We start from the raw sequence: 7130 nt of genomic DNA on the forward strand, positions 1-7130 counted from the left end.
TGTCACCTTAGGATGGGTAGAAGTTGGATACCAGGGAGAGTTTCCCAACTGTGAGGGCTGGGAAAGCCGGGCACATGCTACACAGGGAAATGTAAATGTGTGTGTGTGTCTGTGTATCTGCGCACGTATCCCTTTGTGTGCATATGTGCCTTTGTGTATCTTTCTGTGTCTGTGTGTCTATTAATGTGTCCATGTGTGTTTTTCTGTGTTTATCTACGTGTCTCTGTGTGCTTGTGTCTGTCTGTGAATGTCTTTGTGTCTACATCTGCAAGCCTGTGTCTGAGTGTGCTTTTGAGTGTTTTTGTGTCTGTCTATATGTGATGTGTGTTTGTGTAGGCAAAGGGCCAGAAGAGATGACTTTCTGAGATCTCTGCCAACCCAGGACAGGATTTGGAACCAGGATCTTTTCCCCTCCTCTTTCCCCCTACACTTTTTGCATGCACACTGCTGTGCCCTCACCGTGACTCCGAAGGGTCACAGGTAGAAGAGAAAGAAGGAAGTTACTCAGGCTAGGGATTGGGGATGGGGGAAGTGGAAAAGCAGGAACGTGACTAAAGATATCTATAGACAGGGTGGAAACTACATAAACCCATCTTTCCTTGGGATGGGATGGTCTCCCAGAGCTCCTGTGTCTAGACATCCTGATACGAGGGGCAGGATGGGATGCGAAGGTGTGGCAACAACCTTCAACAGGTCGTGATGTGCCTTGGGGGACATGTGGAGAAGGGATCTTCATGAGGAGGGACACTGTCACTCTTTTTCTTCAAATGACTCAGCTAAGCTGTTTTCTCCAGTCCACACAACTTCACAGTATCAGGACTCTTCCCTCCTTCTGCCAAAGTGGGATATGGAGTGTCAGGAGTTTGGAGGGCAGTGAAGGCAATGGCAGGGTGAAGGGAGAGGTAGGGATGGAGGTTCTAGAATAAAGGTGGATGAGAGACAAGACTGAAGAAGCGACTGAACTGGTGGGGAAGGGGCCTTAAGAGGTTGAACTGGGTGAAGTCTGGTGGGCCTCCCAGTCCTGGGCTGGTGGATTCTGTCACATCAGAATTTTTGTCAGGTTGAGGAAGGGAATTTGTGTCCTGCTCCCATTTTATAGATGGGCAAACTGAAAAGGAACAGGTGAAGTGGGAAAAGGGAGCGGAGCGTAGAGGCAGAAAGATAAATGTGAGGGTTACCTGCCTCTCCCTCTCCACTGTCCACCTGTCTGCTCAGAGGACGACATGCAGCACAGACTGGGTTGGAAGACACAAACATGAGAAACTTGGCTGTCCACTGCTGCCCCTGAAGGCCCTTTGTGCATGTGGAGGCATGGGTGTGTGATGAGGAGAGGGCTGGTGGCTGGTGGAGGGGGTTTGTATGGATACCTGCCAGAGAGTGTGCGTGCATGAGAGTGTGGGGCCAGTGATGTGTGTGTGTGTGTGTGTGTGTGTGAAAGAGAGAGAGAGAGAGAGAGAGAGAGGCACATCTCTAAATGTTGGGAGCTCACCATGGCATGTGAATGTAAGTGTTGATATGTAACTATGCAAGGTGAGAGCCACGTGTGTGTGTGAATCTCGGAGCCAGGTAAGGCAAGGTGAAGAAGACCAGTGAGGGGCCACGGGAACAGGTGAGAGGTGTGTGGAAGGGAGCAGAGGGGAATGAAGGGGATGAGAGGTGACAGGACCAGAAGAGGGGGTGGGGAAGATAGAGACAGGCCAGAGATAACGATGACAGGTGAGGAAGGGACGGGACCATGAGAGGGGCCTCTGGGCACAGTTGAGAGGGGCGAGGAGGTGGGTAAGGAGGCTATGGAAGGAAAGAAGGTCTGAGGACAGGGAGAGGTTATGGGGACCGCTGAATGACTTGTCAGCGGTGACGGGAGTCGGGGTGAAGCCACAGGGCCAGGGGACCAGGCGAGCAAGGAGTAGCGAAATCCCTGGAGGACAGGCTGGAGAGGATGGGTATGTGTGCTGGGGGCAGGGAGCGGTTCCAGGCCTCGCTACCGCGGCCCAGGCCCTGTAGGCCGGCGTCCCAGCTGGGGCAGGCGGCGACGGCGGCGGGGAGGGGAGCCGGGACGGCTGCGCTGGGAGGGGAGCCAGGCGGGAGGCCCGACGAGCCCGCGGAAGGAGCCCCCTCCCCGACCCCGGCCCGCCCGCCGCGGCCCGCCCCGCCCCGCCTCACCTGCTCTGTGCCCGCTGCGGCTGCGGCTGCGGCGGCCGAGGCAGCGGCTCGGGGCGGCGCATCCCCCGGGGCCGGGGCGGGGCGGGGGCGGCTCAGTGCGGCGCTGGGCGGCCCGCTCTCTCCGGCGGCGGCGGTGGCGGCGGCCTCCCGACCGGGACCATCCCGGCCCGGCCCGGCCCGGCCCCGATCCTCCTCGGGCGACGGCGGCGGCGGCGGCGGCGGCAGAGCGGGGAGCTGCCCACAATGCACTGCGCCGCCAGCATCAGCACCAGCCCTGACATCACCGCGCCGGCACCGCGGCTCTTACATCACTGCCCTTTCTCTGACATCACGTTCTCCCCTCCCCCTCTCTCCGCTCCTACAGCCCTTGGACTGTCTCTGAAGGGCCCGCTCCAGCTCTCAGGTTCTCCTTACTGGTCTCTGCCATTCGCTTGACTCCATACCCCAGCAGAGAGCCCCAACACTCCTTACCTGTCCCCATAAAGCTCACCTGTCTCCATCACCCTTTATCTTCCCCGTTCCAAGCATGTCCCTATCATTCCTCACCCGACCCATCAGCCTTACCTGACTCCCCTCCTCCATCTTCCATATGTTCTTCATATTACATTCCTCTAAACCCATTTCCCTCACCTGTACCCATCCTCTCCTTGGTCCCCATCACCACCTCTTCGAACACCATCCCGCACTTGCACCCACCACCCCTCACCTGCATTTCTTACCTCATTACATATATGCCTTATCTCCTGGCTCGACCTGTCTCTTTCTTCAGCCCTTTCTCCCATCTGTTAACAACTGTCATTGTTTCTTACTGCTTACCAAATAAGATTCACACTCTTTACTGTGACAGTAATAACTCTTCTCAACATGGGCCATAAGGTGATTACTCCCCTTCTGACAGATTGGATTACTCAACATTCCCCGAACAAGCTCTGCACTCTGTCTCTCTCAGTTTCTTCCTTCCCTCATGCTTCCAACAAATGCCTACTGAGCATCTTCAATAATAACAACAATAACAGGAGCCACATACTTCTGCCAGACACTGTCCTAACTTTATGCGTGTTAACTCATTTAATCCTCATAATAGCCCTATGAGCGAAGACTACTATTATTATCCCCTATTTTATAGATGAGGGAACTAAGATACAGAGAGGTTAAGTAATTTGCATCAGGTTACACAACTTGCAAGTGGCAGAGCTGGAATTCAAGCCCTGGCTCCAGAGTTCACGCTCCTAACCACCATGCTGGGAGGAAGGATCATTGAGTCTACAAGAGCAGTCGGGGGAGGCTTCCCATAAGAGGCACACTCAACTGTAATTTGAAGGATTCGTAAAAGGTTGCCGACAGGCAAGTGGAGCCAGGGCAGAGGGTAAAAGAGACTTACAGGCTGAAAAGACAGTATGAGATGAGGCTGGGGGTGGGCCTTGTGTACATTGCCAAGAAGATTAGATTTTATCCATTTGTCTTTTGGAAGTGTAGTGGATACTGTGGTGAGCCAGCCATATTCCCCTTCAGAATCTAGGTACTCATTCCCCCAGGTATGAGATATTGAAGGCTGACTGCTTTCTGCTGAATCCCTCTCTGGGAATTGCCCTTGGCCAAGGGAGCTGCCTCACCCAAGATCATGCCCCTTTCCTGAGACATCCTATATGCAGTCGATGAGTATAAAGGCCTGGCCCCCTTACCCCAAGTCAGGAAAGCTCTGAAGGGACATCCCATTTTGAAAACTGATAGGGTCAGCTGAGGCTTCTGCTGAGACTGCTTCAGAGCTCAACCTCCCTTTCCACTCAATCCTGCCTTCTTCACTCCCCTGAAGATGTTGATCACCAGAACACTTACCAATAAACCTACCGCCTGATCATCTCTGTCTCAGAGCCAGTGTCCTGGGGAACCTGACCTCCTGGCCTTTAGATAGGAAACTACTGAAGAATTTGGGGCAGAGATGAGACACAGTCTGATCTGAGCATTGGGTTAGAATTCTAGGTAGACAGTTTCTTTGGGGGAGGGTTGTTTTCAGTACTTTAAAACTGTTGCTCAACTATCTTCTAACTTGCATTGTTTCTGATGAGAAATCTACGAGTACCTTTATCTTTGTTCTTCTGTTTGTAATATGTCTTTTACCTCTAGCTCCTTTTAGTTTTTTCTTTTCTTTTCTTTCTTTCTTTGTCTTTCTTTCTTCCTCCTTCCCTCCCTCCCTTCCTTCCTTTTCTCTTCTCTTCTCTTCTCTTCTCCTCTTCTCTTCTCTTCTCCTCTTCTCTTCTTTTTTCTCTCTTTCGATAAGGTCTTGCTCTGTCCCCAGGCTGGAGTGGAGTGGCACCATCATAGCTCACTGCAACCTCAAACTCCTGGGCTCAGGCAACCTTCCTGCTTCAGCCTCCTGAGTAGGTGGGACTACAGGTGCGTGCCAGGCTAACTCTGGCCGTTTTTAATATTTTCTCTTTATCACTGGTTTCAAGCTATTTGATAATGATGTGCCTTTTTTACACAGTTTTATTCATGTTTCTTGTGCTTGGGTTTGTTGAGATTCTTGTATCTGTGCATCTATAGTTTTCATCAAGTTTGAAAAATTGTGGCCATTATTTTCTCATATTTTCTGCCTTCGCTTTTCCTTCAGGAACTCCAATTACTCTGTATATTAGGCCACCTGAAGTTTTCCACAGCTCACTGATGCTTTGCTTATTTTTTACTCAGTCTTTTCTTCTCACCATGTTTCATTTTGCATAGTTTATATTGCTATGTATTCAAGTTCATTAATCTTTTCTTTTACAGCATCTAATCTGGTATTAATCTTATCCGATCTATTCTTCATTATAGTTTACATAGAAGTTCAATCTGGGTCTTTTAAAACTCTTCCACATCTCTACTTAACATGTTCAGGTTTTTGTTTTTTTTTTTTTGGTTTTGTTTTGTTTTTTGAGACAGTATCTCACTCTGTTGCCCAGTGGTGCGATCATAGTTCACTGCAGCCTCAAACTCCTGGGCTCAAGCAATCCTCCTGCCTCAGCCTCCCGAGTAGGTGGGACTACAGGCATGCACCACCATGCCCAACTAATTTTATTATTTTTGGTAGAGATGGAGTCTCGCCATGTTGCCCAGGCTGGTCTTGAACTCCTGGGCTCAAGTGATCCTCCCACCTCAGCCTCCTGAGTAGCTGAGACTACAGGTACATGCCACTGTGCTGGGCTAATCAGTTTTTCTCCTAATTTCTTAAACATAGAATAGTTATAATAATTGCTTTCATGTACTTGTCTACTAATTTTATCTACATAATTTCTGGATTTGTTTCAATGGATTTTTCTTCTTATTATGGGTCATATTTTTCTGTTTCTTTCCATATCTAGTAATATTTTATTAGATGTCAAATATTGTGAATTTTACCTTATTGAGTCCTGTATATTTTTGTTTTTTTAGTGAAAATTATTGAGCTTTGTTCTGAATTTCAGTTAATTAAAAAAAAAACAGTTTGATATTTTCAAGATTTACTTCTAAGCTTTACCAGAGTAGCCTTTAGTCTAGGGCTAATTTTTCCCCACCAGTCCTGCATAATACCCAACGTCCCGTGAATTATGAGGTTTTCCACATCAGCTGGTGGGAACAAGCACCATTTCCATCCCTGCGTGAGCTCCAGAGATTGTTCACTCTGCTGCTTTCATTTTTTTTTCCCACCATAGTTTCCTCACACACATGTACTGATCAGTCCTTAGCTGTCCACTCATGGGAAACCATTCGAACATCTCCAGAGCTCTCTTTCCTATTTTGCACTCTGTCCTGAAAATGAGCTTCCTTGGCCTCCCTGGCCTCCCAGCTCTACCTACTCAGCTCAAGGAGACAACCAGCCTCAGCCCGGGCTCCTCCTCCCTGCAGTCTGGAAACCCAGCAGGCAATAAGCCGGGGCAAATATAAAGCTCACCTCGTTTGTTTTCAGTCTTTCAGGGATAACAATACTGTCCTACACTGCCTGATGTCCAATGTTCAAACATCATTGTTTTATATATTCTGTCCAGGTTTTTAGTCATTCAACATGGGAGGGTAAATCTGGTTCCTACTACTCCATCTTGGCTGGAAGCAGACATGTGATCTGGGTGTCAAATGGCAGGAGTGTGAGCATAAACTGGAAGGGATCCTCCAGACGCATGGGTTCCACCTTCCTTGCATCCTTCCACCCTTTGCACATTGCTGCACAGCATTAATCTGATTTCTCCTGGTCTCAGGCTAAGGCCGGCCCTTCCCACAGCCAAATGCAATTCAAATTTTCAGACTCTCCTTTACTCCTTTTGTAGCTCCATTAGTGTACACTGAGTGTCCCACTTAAAAAAAAGTGTTCCCAACATGTAGATGAAAAGAGACTTAAAAGATACATAAAAATGAGCAAGATTAAACTATAGTGTCTGGGGATGCACATTTGGGTGACAAAACCATAAAGAAACATAAAGAAGTTTAATGATGTCCTTCTTTTTTGTCCTTACTATAAAAGGGCAGTGGTTACTTTTGGAGGGAGTAAGAGGGCTATGATTGCAATAGGGCATATGGAAACTTCTGGGTGGTTGAAGATCTGCTTCTTGATATGGGTGCTTTAAAAGTATTTGTCTTATAATAATTCATTTGTTTTAGGTGGTTTTCTGGAGCTGGGTTTGATTTTATAACAAAAATAACTTCATTGGTATGTCCCCTGAATGAATAAATGATGAATATATATGGACACTGAGCATCAGTGATTGCTCACATCAAAAAAGAGAGACAGGTAGGTGTTGTAGCCCATGCCTGTGATCTCAGCACTTTGGGAGGCTAAGGTGGGAGGACTGCTTGAGGCCAAGATTTCAAGGCCAGCCTGGGAAACATAGCGAGACCTCGTCTCTTCAAAAAATTTTTTTAAAGAATAAAAAAAGAGGCTGGGCGCGGTGGCTCACGCCTGTAATCCTAGCACTCTGGGAGGCCGAGGCGGGTGGATTGTTTGAGCTCAGGAGTTCGAG

Source organism: Propithecus coquereli, unplaced genomic scaffold, assembly GCF_000956105.1.
Source record: "Propithecus coquereli isolate 6110/MARCELLA unplaced genomic scaffold, Pcoq_1.0 Scaffold158, whole genome shotgun sequence".
Lineage (NCBI taxonomy): Eukaryota > Metazoa > Chordata > Mammalia > Primates > Indriidae > Propithecus > Propithecus coquereli.